Source organism: Hetaerina americana, unplaced genomic scaffold (genome assembly GCF_022747635.1).
Source record: "Hetaerina americana unplaced genomic scaffold, ioHetAmer1.1.p SCAF_3, whole genome shotgun sequence".
Lineage (NCBI taxonomy): Eukaryota > Metazoa > Arthropoda > Insecta > Odonata > Calopterygidae > Hetaerina > Hetaerina americana.
The window spans coordinates 33,426,375-33,442,044 of NW_027286874.1; positions in this window are offsets into that span (position 1 = coordinate 33,426,375).

Consider the following 15,670-nt stretch of genomic DNA (forward strand, 5'->3'; position numbering starts at 1 on the left):
TTTATCATTCATTGTGAAAGGCAATGACGCCGTTAGTGGATTATCAGAGGTTACAAACAATAAAAAAGAGATATTTCCAGGGAATCATTGTTAGATGCATGTCTGTCTCATATTATACATAGACGGAGAATCCACTCGTTCCGCATCGTGGACGATACAATCGTCGGAGGAAGTTCCCCGCGTTCTATGCCGTTTCGCCCGACCGTCGAATAAACAAATTAATGAGAGAAATTCTCCTCAGTGGTCGACGACAGCGCCACCAAACTATAAGTAGCGTCCTGATTTATGGTGGTGGCGCCATTAGCACGCTAAGTGACCAGGGACTTGGAGCCGTCTTAATTAATAACGAAATGAGGAAACTATGTTCCAAAACTTGGTCGTGCGGCTTTACCTTCTCTTCCGTCCTGTGTCGGTGCCCCTCCTTCTGTCGGTGTCCTCCGTTCGTCCTCATCGTTCTTGAATCACATAGCTTCCGTCTTTATGACTCTGAAGCAATCAATGGTGCTCAACTCTCATGCCTTCATCGCCGTGAACTCTTGCTTTGGAAGTTGGTCACATGTATAATTCTCGAGGAAAACTCTGGAGTTGTACTGCTAGATGTCTTTTTCTGGTATTTGTTGTTTAATTGCAATATTAGTTATTCTATCAGTTTGGCTTTTTCGGAGAGAATTTAATAGACCCCTAGGTTATGGATATCTCAGGCCATTAATATTATTACTTTAATTTTTTTTAATTAACAATATCTTTTTGCGATATAGGCTCCATTATAAGTAACAATGGGGCTCTCATAATAGTTTTATTAATTTAACTGACTCTGGAAGCAAGTTCAACATTAGTCCTTCGTTAATAATTGACTACCAAACCAGTAGATAAAATAATCTCTTGGTCCAATTTCAAAGACTTTAATTAGTATATTCTTTATATTTATATGATACAAATAATTAATTATCATTGAATGTTTTTATAATATTTGTACTTTTATCCAATTAATACCATTGAGTGGGCAAATATTTTTAATGCATTCTTCATTCCTTAATTTTTTAAAAACTATTTTGGCATTCCGGAATTATTTTATTCCTTTTTAAGACACGAGTATATCTTCGTATAAGATAATCTACTTTAGTTACGAATATTTCTCTGCAATCTTGCTAATGAATGGACTAATTGAAATTGACCTCTGGTCCGATTATTCTTTGCATTTATTTTCATTTATAATAGGTTTAATTATAAACATTTGCAATCAATTATGTATTGTTACACTTAAAAAACTATTACTTACGATCCTTGATAATACCATTATTTATTTTTATTTTCTTTAATATCAATCAAACTAGTATTATTATGCCAGTTTTTTTTACAATGTCTTCAATTTCCTCCTGCTTAGCCACAAAAATATACAAACTGTTAGCATGGTACAAAATATTGCTATATACTTGAACAGTTAAATTAATTAGTTGAATTATTTTAATCATCTCAATTCCTGAAGGACCTTATTCTCAGAATTTGTCATAGATTGCAATGAATTTTTTACCAGTCGAATTTTTAATATGGGATCATCCCCAAGAGTATTTTAACATTATTCATTCCATATTACGCTTCGATCTCCAATTCTCAAATATTTTGTTGTAGTTGTTTCCCCGTTATAAGCCTAATTTCAGAAAAAAATAAATTTCTAATAAACTTACCTGTATATCTGCAACGATAACTTATATTTTAGAACAAAGTTTTAATGTTTTCAATTATTTTTTTGTTGGTCAATAATATCAAAATTCCTATGCTCATCATCTCTTTCTTAGCATCTAAATGTTATCAAATTTATTTTGTTTTCTTTGGTAATATATTCCGTTATGTGGCAAAAATGTTCATAAAATACGGTTGGATCATTTTTCAAAATTAAGTTATTTAAAAAATATACCCATCATAGGAAACTGGATTTGTTCAAAAGGCGTCGTTCTGAAATGTTTCTTTGAGTGGTGTTTTATTATTCCTATGCAAAACACGAAGCCATAAAAATTCATGGTTTCTCAGTTCGGTACTCGATACTTAATTTCAATGATTGCAGGCGTAATTTAGAAATGACTCGGTCCGATTGATTATACAGAGGAAAACCGATACCGAGTTAAAAAAATTTCTGATGCAATGAAATTCATGAATAAAGTTTTTCGGGGCCAGAAAATTTCTGCAAATTCAAATTCTGAGGAAATTGACAATTTCATAGTTTGAATATGTATGATAATCAAAATTCATCTGTCTTTTCAAATCATATGTTTGGATAAAATAATTAAATAACAGATAGCATTCAAAATATTGTTTGATGAAATAACTAATGCATAAAATGTTTAGTATGAATATGTTATAATACACTAATTTTGTCTTTCTAATTATCATTCATGATAGCTTATTCGATTCAGTCAATTAAATATTTTCCAAAATTAAGTTTTGCAGTGCACTGCATAGCCATTTTAATTTTATACGTATGGTGAACTTAGGTATCCTTAGGTGTACAAATTATTTTTCATGGGAAAACTCTGGGAATAATTGCTCTCCGTGGAGCTCGATCGGTGTCAAAAAGCCCTACTGGTAATTTAGAGCTGCTTTCCTGTAACGACTTAGAAACAATGGCCGCTCAAAAATCCCACTCAGCGTTGTCGGAGGAAAAGGAAGCAACATTTACGACTTATTCCTCGGAACCAAGCTGGGGCGCGTATGGCGTTCATAGGAAATTATGAGGCATCCTCCATGAAAGAATGGGTTGAACCTTGGTAATTTATTCCTCCTTTCCCCCATTTTAGAGCTATAGCGGAGCTTTTTAATCGCAATCATTAAAAGGTCATTAAAGATGAATGTCCCGCGCCTCGCTCACTTCTATTCGTCTCTTTTTACGTCCAATCCACCGGCGTAGCTCTTTTAGGTGGACACTGAATGAAGAAAGTGTTTCCTTCCCAATATGATACATGAGAATATTTAATGTTGAAACTACATTACTTGGTGCTTATAATGGAATTACACCTCAGGGTGTTTAGAAAATCCTTTCCTTCGCAAAAACCGGTAGACCCGATGGGCCTCAGCAGAACATGAGGACTGTAGTTTAGACACAAAAATGTTGGAAGATAGTTATGAGTGGAAAGATAGTTATGTTTTATTTCGTTTGCGTTTCTCATTGATCACTAAAGACGTTTCTATGCAAAGGAAATAGTTAGCTACCATGTATCTGTTATTTGTCATAGTTTTTTCTCACCCATTAAGCATGACCAAAATAAGTTGTGCTTCAGCTTAAGTTAATGAAATAAATAGTTTTAATTTACATGACAAGAGGTCTCAAGTAAAAGATCCTTCGAAACCGCATCAGATAAGAGTGGAAATTGAGTGAGAAAATTAACTTAAATAAAGAGCTGCCAAAACCATAAATTATCGTATTAACAAGAAATGTGGTGCTTTCAGCGAAGGATTCGAAATCTTCCCCGAAAGATAAATAAGATGTGCGAGGATAGGGCATTGTAAAACAGATATTCCGTGTTCTGCGGAATTGCGGAGTACTCTTTTAAGGGATTAATCGATATGCAGTGTATATCGTGGTCACAAATCACCAAGAGGTTGCGGCTGGATATCTCTGCGCACATAACGATTCGCTGTCCTAGTTCCATAGCTTATGGCTTGTAGGAAGCACTTACATAGTCATCTTTCTCTCCCTCTCCCCTCCCTCAATCTCATTTCTCTAGGCGAGTTCAAAATGGGAAAATCTGGGTCTTTTAATTCTAAGAGTTTACCGTCCTTGAAAACCCATGGCATTAACATGAGTAATCGATAATCGGATAGCTAGCGAGCGTCTTTTAAGGAGAAATGCATAGTCTAATGGGTTTGTCGTTTTCATGGGCACTTGGTCGCAAACGAATCGGAAAATACGGAAGGTGCTTGATTACTTACGGCAGCACCGGTGCTCATAAGTAAAAACGAGGCACAAAGGGAATTCTGAGAATTTGCCGCTCAGGCTTCATTCGTAAATCTGCGGCCTAATTAACCAACGCAAATTCATATCCCAAGGAATTTTTCCACTTTTGGGTGAACATTCGTCCACATTTACGGCATCAGAATTCACTCTTTTCACTTCTCTTCGGGGTGGTTTAAATCATATTTTAAAATTTTTTTCCTGCCACCTTAATGCATGATCAAATCTGTAAATGCACGACGCGTGTACAAATCATATGTACAACGCTAATTCAAACTGAATAGCAAGCTTTGCGATGCTGTTTTTCCTCCATTTTTTATATGCAAATGCTTCCTCTTTTGCATGAATAAACAGCTTTTTTATACCGAGTGCCTATAATAATGCCCTGATGAAAACGAAATTCACGGGGAAAATTAGTTTATTCACATTATTTTTTAAGGTTTAAAACACCTGGCCCCGTTAGTAAACCCCATTTATTCTCCTCACTGAGAATCACGCGGATTGGGTAAACCTAGCAGAAGTGTTTTTAAATGTTTTCATAAAATGTAAACTATGCCATGTTTTTATTGAAAATATTCGTAATCATGTTTTAAAGCGCCATTTTTAAAGCTTTTATTATTAAACGCATTGCTGTACACCCTAAGACATCCGATGTGAAATAAAATTCAAGTTTCCAGAATCGTGATGAGCAAAAGATTTTCTTAAAATCCTGATTTTTTAACTCCCTAACAATTTGAATCCGGTTGGTGGGAAAAAATGCGGTGCTATGATTCCAGACAATGCGTTACTCACAATTATAATACCACTACTAATTATTCTACATCTTCCATCAGCTTTTTAGCTTATCGTGCACTTTATTTTAATATATCTTATATTTTCTTTTCAAGACCTGTGAATCAAAGAGAAATTTTCAACTAATGATGTTATACTATTTATTATTTTAGTTTTAGCATCAGTAGTTATGCAATAGTTATTTTATACCATTATTTTGGGAAGTTTATAAATATTGAACGCCACCATAAATAACACATCATTTACAGTTAAATACGTTGAACGACTTTAAAATTCTCATATTAATCTATTAGAATGAGTCCCAAGGCATAGAATATCCGGGACGTGTATGATAAAGAGATTGAGGAGTGAGAATTCAACGTTTCGAATGGGGAAATAAGTTCTCTCTACTTCTTTGTCCATGATATATCTGTAATAATCCTGAATTTTCTATTACTAGTCATTTTAGTTTCATTCATTCAGGCTTAACATTTTTATAGCTATTATTTTTGGAAGAATCAACCCCAGCCGTTCGCTTAATAGTGGGCAAAGAATATGGTGAGGGTGTGATTATAGGCACCTACTCAAAAAATGAACCCCCTCATTGAGAATGGACCATACACCAATGTCTCTAGAAATCCACTCAACAAAATGGTCCAAGATGCAAAATCTGCACGCGCCAATTCCAAGCTCCTTATTGACAAGGCACTAAAGTTTAAACAAGCCACATCTAATCCAATGCCCACACGCCTTTATGGCTTTCCCAAGGTACACAAAAAAGATTGCCCTATGCGTCCCATCGTTTCCGCGATCAACTCTCCCAAATACAATATTCCGCAATGGCTCACTCAACAGTTCACCAGCATCAGATTCCAGAGTACGTCGAATGCTAAAAACAGCCGTGATTTTATTCTTATTATCAAAGACATCTAACTAAAAGACTCCGATATCTTAGTTTCCTTTGATGTATTGCCCTTATTCCCTAGTATTCCTATCCAATGGAGAATAACCTTCTTGGAAGATTGGCTCCACTCCAAACATGTCCTCAACAAAATTATCGGAGAGTATGCGCTATTGACAAATCTGGTTATGAATCATAACTACTTCACTTTCAACAAAAAGGTATACAAGCAAAACTTAGGTACTACAATCCACTTTCCCCTTTCCTTGCGAACCTGTTCATGACTAAATTAGAAGATGATTGTAAAGCCACTTTCGACTTTTTCCCTGGCACTTGGCCAAGGTACGTCGTTGATATTTTTGCAATTTGTGATACCAACCATGCCCCTCTAGAACACTTCTTGGAATAAACTCAATATCCAATACCCTACCATTAACTTCACCAATGAAGTAGAAACCAATCAATATCTCCCGTCCCTAGATATCAGAATAAACCGGACTGATACAAATAAACTTTCTTTTGACATTTGAAGAAAACCCACACACACTAACTTCTACATATATTAGTCGTATTTTGAACATGGTACACAAAAACATGCGCCGTTTTGATTCACTATTTCTTAGATTGATCCTATTGAGCAAAGCAAAATTATAATCATAATTTGAGAGCATAAAACGAACCACCGCTATAAATGGTTACAACACAAACATGATCGATAAGATCCTCAAGAAAAAAGCATAAAATCTAATTTAAGGCAGCACCACATTATTACCCCCCAGATGAAAATAAATACCAAAAATAAATACTTTTTCACCCCGTACTGACTGAAGTATTCGCTCCGATTTTCAAAAATCATAGTAGAAAATCTATATTTGTCACCAAGAACAAACTCAAAACACTTTTAGGAAACCCAAAAGATCCTATTGATTCACTCAAAAAATCAGGCATATACGAGAAAAGTTGTCCTGAATGTGACCAATGGTACATTGGACAAACATTTACAAATATTCTCCCACAATTTAAAGAACACATGGCATTCTACAAAGTAGTTAATACTGAAAGATCGGCAGTTGCGGAACATATGCATCAACACTCAAAAAACATTGATTTGAAAAATTTCAACTGATTAGCACAGTCCTGAACCACTCATTAGACTACCATGAAAGCATCTACATCCACTCCTCCAAAAATAAACTCATTAACTATGACCAGGGATCCATCTCATTATCCTTATTCTCCTTAGCAAAACACCAGAATTACCTCACTAAAAAAAACCACTATTAATGACTAGGCTTACATTGTACTTATTTGACCATAATCCGCGTAACGGCTTCCCGCCCCCACCCCCCTTCCCCCCCATCAAAATAACAAAAATCCCCAATACGACCATTCCTTACACCATCCCCTTCCACCCTACATTTCCCAACAACTCCCCCCACCCTACTTTTGATCGTTACCATGCACGGAGTGTATATAAGACACCACACACGAGACGGCATTGGGTCTTCCCTGAAGAGGACCGCTTGGCAGTCGAAACAGTGTTAGTTTCTGGGTATCTCCCTTACCTCTCCCTAAGTACGAGTTGCATGACTGTCTTCGGAAGAGATCCCATGGAAGACCTTTTTGGAAGAGTAAGATTTGCAAGGGTTAAGGCGTTTGCGAATACCCAAGCGAGTGATTGGCGGGCCACTGGCGCTGGGAGAAATCTCTCGCAAGCCCTGGGTATGTGAGTACTTGATTCTAGCAAGGACCAATGCTATTTAGTACGTCCAAGCTAGGGAGTGCGTGACTAATTTTATTACGTTTGATTGATGGGCAGCTGGCGCATGGAGAAACCTTTTGCATCTCTCGCCCTGTCTGGGTGAATGCTTGATGAGGACGTGGTTCTATGCTACCTAGTACACCTTAGCCAGAGCGTTACCGCTATCGTATTTTGTCTTATTCGTTTTTTTTCTATTTTAAATCTCCTATATGAAATATTTTTTTAATTTATTTTTATTTATTTATTTGTTTTCTCTAATTTCCCTAACCGTATCCTTCGCCCACTATTAAGAATATGGCTGGGGTTGATTGTTCCAATATGAGTCATACAGCCGTAGTTACCGTTCCCTTAAATTCATTTTTATAGCTTAACAGTTTTTACTTCTTCCCTCTTGACTCTAACCATTGTTTTATTTTTGTGTGGCTTGCTGATTCTAGTTGGAGAGCGGATCGCTTTGAGAGGAACAGAAAATACTTAGTAAGACTTCGTTTTGTCAGTTTCAATATTCTTAACACTCCTTCGCACTATATAGTAATCTGCGTATAGATGTTCAAAGGCTGAATATAAACTGGGGCGATATAAAAATACCAATTGAAATGGATATACAAACATATGTTTCATACCATATCTAATACTCAAGAAAGTCTTTGTTGAAAATTTATTCTTAAAAAATATTCGTTTAATATTATTAGAACCTGGTAGAAATGAACCTGCTACCTTTCTGGTGATGGTTATTCAGTTGCATAACAGTCTTTCAGAATAAAAGTTAACATTACTCTAAGCATTGCTCTGATTACCGTGAAGAGATCCAATGGCATGAGGTACTTCTTACTTTGGGAGTGATAGTAAAACTCTCTCAAAACTCACTCACTCACTATCCTAATTTTGGGAAAATTATTTCTCTAATTTTATTGATGTAGTACACTGTATCATAAAAAGGTAGGGTTTCAATAATATTCGTCGGGCACCATAAATAAGCTAAAATATCCATTGCTTACTTTTGCAAATGCGTTCCAAATGTCGCTCCTCAGCTGTTTCTTCAAATATTTTACTTCTGGGTCTGTCATCACAATCGCGACTTCTTTGAAGGAATACAGACAGCAAGGGTGGAGCCTTGCAGCGATTATCGGTAAAACTTAGGTTCCAAGAGCTCAATTCCCTTTCTTCTCCCTCCATCCATTCCTTCCTCGCATCTTTACAACCGTGCACACCTCCCATGTTTTGCCTTCTTATCCGATACACCGTTGCTACTCCTAAAACCTGGAAACCAATGACAGTCATGCGACTTACGCACAGCTTTACCAGTCTTCCTCTCACACATTACTATCTCTCTCGAGGCATTCCTCCCCTCTCAGCCATGGGCTAAGCAGGATATCCCCCGGAGTTCTCGCCTTTCTAGAAACTCCCGAATTACTTTCAACTCCTCTCCATGCAGATCCCTTTGTCTGGCCGCCGACCTTCCATTCCCTTTCTCCCTCAACAAATGGCACGTCCCCGGCATCCTTCCGTAGTCCTTCTGCGTTCTGCTCTTCCCCGATCCATCCCCTCTCGACATCGTATGACACCCGTGCAACCGTAGCATCAAGCAAGTGCCGAACCATGTTTCTCTTCCCCCTTCTTTTCCATTTCCTTCCCACCTCCTCCTCTCCCAGACCTTTTTCACCACCACTTCCACCTTCTCCCTTTGCAGCTCTCGTCAATGCCCCTTTACGTTATACGGCAGCCTTTTGCAGAAGTCTTTACTCCTTTTCTATCCTCCTCAACTTCTCCTCCTTCACGCCGCGCTGATCTCTTTCCGTTTCCTCGAACTCTCCACATGATGAACACGTGGCCTTCTCAAACTCAAAAGCACTTTCTCTTTCTCTACAACCGTGACCCCTCTCATTCCACTCCAAATCTTGGCCATTTAGTCTAAAAAACCAATGCGCATGCACATCAATGAAAAATTGCGACTGTCCATGAAGTCCAGGGACAACTTTAGTTTCGAGTATTTGTCAGCCTCCTCTTACTTCCTGCCAAGATGGTCAAGATTATTCCAATACCTTGGTCGTGATTCACTTGCCATTTGCCCTGTGCCACAAACTTATTGAGTATCTAATCTATATTTCTACTTTCATGTGTGTAGATCCTAATCAAGTTAGTTAATGATACCGGTTAAAACAGGAAGTATTAGTTTTATGGTAATTCGGAAGCATACGGAGGGATGTAAAATGTTTAAAATTGAAACATAAAACTTTATTTTGTATTAAAGGTGAAATGTATTCCTCTTTCTAAGATATTCTTATTTGAATCTGCGTATGATACGTAATTCAAACGTAACTCAGATACTAAACCTAATTTACTAAGAATTGCACTCACGCGTCTATGCTACCGAAACTCAAAAATTTTCGTTCCATTCCTATCTTTGACATGAAGTTTTATCCACGGGTACTTATTGATGATAGCGTGCGAACGTAATCTTTGTCGTTTTTCCTGAGAGAAAATTATTCCTCTTTCTCGAGTAGTACTCAGCCTTTGAACCAAATTCAGCGTGCAAAGGTCCTTTACCAGCTTGACATTTCAAATTAAAGAGAAATGAGCAAATTTTATTCTCCGAGAAATTCTGGAAAGAAAATTATTTTCACCTACCCTGTGCCCATCTTTTCAACATCTCGATGCTGGTGATGATGAATATACTTATTTTAAAAGAAAATTCAAAAGGATTACTTTTGATTTTGATATTCTATTAAAATTGCAGTGCAAATTTCAATATCCTGCCAAATAATACCACCTTTAACTTTCCGCAGCAGACCAACTACCGAGTGGATATATATTTTAATAGCATCAAAGTTAATTTAAAGATAACTGCAATGAAATGAAACATTTTGTAGTAACGGATTAAAATTTTATATTGAATTGTACTGAAGTATCTGACTCTTAGACAAACTGACATTGACAGCTACTAATATCTATTTTTGAAATTTTCTAAGAGCTTGCACCGATAGTTGATATTGAGTATTTAAACTAATTATGTATTTATTTCTTTTAGAACATATTCATTAGGAGTTATCTGAAATTCATTTATTTTTATAAAAAAGCAAATACCACCTACCCAGTTACTTTCTAGATACTAACTTAAAAGAGAAGTAGAAATCTAAGCTTGTCCTGCTTTCCATTTCTCACCTCTAAGCTCTTCCCCTGGAATTGGTGTCAAGGAGAATAACTCAGGTTGTTGTCCATTTAAAAGAATGTTACCACTCACATTCTTCCTTCCAGTAACTTTCAAATCCTTTTTCTTCTTCTTCTTCTATAATCTTTTCTTCGTCTCGCAAACGTTTTCCTCCCTTCGGCACTCCCAAATCTCAGTCAATCTCATTCTCTCATCGGTAGAGACACTCGGCTTTCGCAGAGTTGTTTGCTCCAATGTGAGTCTGTCTTTCTTCTTATTAAGTCAATTTTATCAATGCCGCTTCATTCTCCACCATTGTTCCTGTCCAACTCCTTCTGCAGTTTTTTCCTCTTCCCCCAATGTCCCCTCTCTATTTAACGGCTTTTCTTTCTTCTCATCCCTTCACGTTCACGAGCCCTTCCTTTCTTCTCGCGCCTGCCTTCCTTCCTCATTTTTTATTGCCCTTCTTCCTTCCTCCCCTTCAATACCGAATAGTCTCACTTCCACAGTTGTCGTGTTTGTTAGTTCCTCCAGACGTTTTTCTTATTTTCTTCTTTCTTCTTGCTTTTCTTTGCCTTGCACACCCATTCCGCTGTTTTTCCGCCGAAAAATTGGGCAACATATGGAATCTCTTCAATGTAATCCTCCCCTGTATCTCTCAATCTTCCAACACCCTGCCAACCAGTTGTCAGGAATACTTACCCATGAGGTAGAAGCGTAGGCTCAAAAACCATGATCAGGAATGGAAGGGACACATCGATGACAATAGTCTTTGTAGAGAAAGCAAAATAATTACATCGACTTACTTCACTTTCACGATGTGCATGTAGTTTAATCCGGAGAAATTAACTCTTTTGAAAATAAGTTGTGGCTTGATTTAAAAAAATCATTTATTAAAGAATGTTTCACTTCTTTCTTTATATTTGTGTTCATGTGGTTAATTAACCATTTATGTCAATGTTTAAAGAATTTGTAGCAACCAACTAACCGATTTATCAAAAGTTCGCTAGCAATAATTATATTTTTCTTATAAAATACGACCTGTTTTTATTCTAAATAAATACTACCTTGATCAAAAAGTTCCCGGAATTTATTCAGAAAATTAAAAATACAAGTTTATTCATCTAAATCTATATTGTCCCCTTCAAAGTAATCCCCATCGACTGCAACACACTTATGCCAGCGCTTGATCCAATCCTCGAAACATTTTTTATATTCGGTTTTCGGTATGTCCATCAGTGCTTCCTGCGATTTTTCCATTACTTCCTCTCGGCTGCTAAAACGCGTTCCCCGTAATGGTTTTTTAACTCGATTGAACAGAAAGAAGTCACAGGGAGCCAAATCAGGTGAATTCGGTGGCTGTTGGATGGTATTTGTTGCATTTTTCGTCAGAAAATTACGAATAATGATAGCACTGTGCGACGGTGCGTTATTATGGTGCAAAATCCACGAGTTTTCTGCCCACATTTCTGGTCTCTTTCGGCGAATTGCTTCACGCAAACGTCTCATAACGCCCAAATAATACTCTTTGTTTACTGTCTGGCCTTCTGGCAAAAATTCATGATGCACTACACCGTTGTAATCCATGAAAACCGTCAGCATTGCCTTCTTTTTTGACTGAAAACGACGTGGTTTTTTTGGTCTCGGCTCATTTGGTGAACGCCATTCACTTGCCTGATGTCTGGATTGCGTGTCGTACTCATAAACCCACGTCTCGTCTCCAGTAATGATCCTTTTGATGAATGTGGGATCGGATTCAGCCTCGCAAATCATGTCTTTTGCGACGTCAACACGGTCTCTTTTTTGCATGAAATTGAGGTCTTTTGGCATGCTACACGACGGAAACCCAAATCATTAACCACAATGTCTTGGGCGGATCCATAGGCAATGTTCAAGTCCTCCGCTATTTCTCTGATGGTTAATTTGCGGTTATTGACCAACATTTCTTTTACTTTATCAATTTTTTCACCGACTTTCGATGTCGATGGTCTGCCACTGCGTTCATCATCTTCGATTGACTCACGACCACTTCTGAACCGCTCGTGCCACTGGTAAACGACCGTTTTTGTTAGAGAATCGTTGCCGAAACACTTTTCCAACATTTCCAACGTCCGTGCGCCACTAAATCCGTTTTTTACGCAAAATTTAATACAAGTTCGTTGTTGCAAATTTAAATCCATTTCTGCAATTGTAAAAAATCGCCAACACACACAGAGATAGATGTACTCTTGGCTACGTAACTTTTGCAAATGTCAAGTTATGACACTAAGATTTAAAGGAAATATCAACAACAGATGTACCAATTTAACAAAAAAAACAGAACTCAAATCGGAACGATGGGAGCGCCACACGGTGGTTATTCCGGGAACTTTTTGATCAAGTTAGTATTAACTAGGAAATTATTTTATAAATACCACGGTCAGCAATAATCCTGTGACTGAAAGGTTAATAGAAATATATCTGTGGTGGCAATTGAAAAATCGATATAATCAGTGACATGAGGACATCTTTGGGATACTGATATGATCGGTATCATAGGAGCATGATATTGTTCCCAGAGATGTGATTAATGCTATATAAACGAAGAAAAATTCCTAAAATGAAGAGAAACAGATATTTAAATTCCATGGAAAACCTTTTGGCTACGTTATTAGTCGCAGCACACCTGCGGACAAATGATTTATAAGTTATTATAGAATTTTATCTGTTCATAAATAATGTCTACATTATTGTTAAAAATTTACGAAGGTATTATTTGGATACTTTATGAACCATTACTTTCACTAAACCACTTCACTTTAAATTTTTATGACGCAACAATTTATTAACTGTACCCAGGAGATCTATCGAGAAAGTTTTGTCCTAGAGACGAAGACATGAATATTGGTTACATAGAATAACAAACAATTGACTTCATTCTTTGCTGCATTAAAAATTCCGCAAGAAGCCATAAAATTCACTAATTCCAAACTTATTTTGGTTTTGTATTTTGGAAGAGATGAGTGCACGATGTGAGACTGTATGCCTTTTCTTTATTTCAAATTACCCTCCGAGGCGTCGATGATTGCGAAAAGTGATTGCTTAATTTCACGTATATACTCCAACACTTGTGCAGATATACCTAATGTGATCTTTATCGGTCTACAGGCAACGACTACCGAATGAAGACACACCTAGAATAAACGAGATCTTTTTTGCATCTAAGAAGTATGTACTCTGAAAGAAAGTGGGACACGTGTTTATTAATTCATCATTAGGATATATTTAAATTATTCTGGTGTCATGTTTGAAGACCAAGACAAACTATGGCCTCCCTTAACATGTATTAGGAAAAATTGCACAGGCCATTTGCAATGAAAGCTTAATTTTAAAAAAATAAGTAACCTACGTCATAGCAATGGGTTTAAGTAAATCTAAAAACCATTCCAATGATTGTCATTTTTGTTCTGCCTCTGTATTAGCGACCACTTGAAAAAAATCTTACCAGTTTGACGTATCTACCTTCAGCAAAGGCAGCCTATTCCATGCTATGTTAAGTGATCAACACTCTCAATTTTTGGCTCTTACCAGGGGCCCAAAAGAATGACTCTGGTATGTATAGCACCATAAAGTATAGAGTGCGTATTTGTTATGGTGAATTTGCAAGGACTTCACCAAGTTCTCATCGTTTTGGCCACAATGATTTTAGAGATCTCATTAAGGACCCGTATTTCTCCAAGTGGTCTCATCTAAAACTCTCCTTCTGGTTGAAAGGAAAAATTCCACTTAAACATTTTTGGGATCTTTAGTGGAGTATTCTTCCATTTTCTTTAACCTGATTAAATTATCCTGGAGGATTACGCTCGGTGATAAACAAAAGATTTATGGAGTTGATGTGAGCAACCAGACGAGTGGACGTGGTTGATTTTCAATCGCACCCATGCTAACGCAACACCAACGGCGATAACTGGCAATCAATACCGATTTTCAACGTTTCATGAACCCTCCATCCCGATACACACAAGGAGATTAGGGACGAATGTTCTCCCATTTACAGGCAGTAGGTCCGAGGGTCTGGTGTGGAGGGAGATACGACTCAAGGGAGAAGGGCGGTGGGGGCGAGGGATGGGAAGGGAAATGAGTCGGAAGTGAATCGAATTTTCTTCTTCCATCTCCAACCCCCTCATCTCTCTCTCTCCTCCTCGTCCCTTCACCCCAGCCTTCCCAGTCGTCGCAACGCTCCCCTGCGGAATAAAGTGACGCCCCCTCGTTTAACTCTCAATCCCTCGTCACTGCTTTCTTCCCCTTCCCCTAAGCCCCTCTCCCGTCCATCCTCTTAACCTAACCCCCACCACTCCCACTTTTCTTGCTCTCTTCCTTTAGGGACATTATGTTCCACAGGAGAAGGTTCTTAAAAAACTTCGTCTCCGGTTCCCTCCTCCTGGCCATCTTCTCCCTTCACTCCTGCCGCAGTTCTCCCAACCATTTCCTTCCCTCCTCCATTTCTCCACCCACAATCTCCTACTCTCCTCCACACCCACTTGGTTCCTACTACTGTCCCCAACCTTACAGTGTCACGGATGACCTGCGAAGAAAACCATTCTGGGTGGAAAGGGACCTCGTAGCGAGGCTGGACTTCACAAGCAGGAACGGTGACGCAGGGTTGGAAGCAGAGGCACATGATTAAGGGTGCGAACTCCTTTCTCCTGCAAGAGAAGGGAACAAGGGCAGGATGCGTGTGTGACGATGACCGAAGAGGAGGTCATATGAACTTTTGTAGCTATTTTTTCATCCATAAAAAAGTGTGGGAAAAATGAATGGAAAATAATTTGAGGTTAACCTCGTGGCAGGCTTCAGAGAGTGATTTGTATAGATTCGTCGCAATGGCAGTTTGGGTACAGTGGAGGGAAGGAAAGCTTTGATGTGAGAAAATGAATATATGTTCTTATAGTGGAAGGGAAGTGTTTATTCGAGAAACTATTTTTAAGATACGGTGAAAAAGTAAAAATATAGGCGGAGAAGATGAATATTCTTGTTAGAATAGTGGGATTGGGTCGGTATAAAAGTCACCAGGAATGAAAATAGGGGACCCATTTTTAATAAATTCCAAATAGTGAAAGAAACACTCTTGACCACTCATACTTGGTGATTAGTTTTATAGTG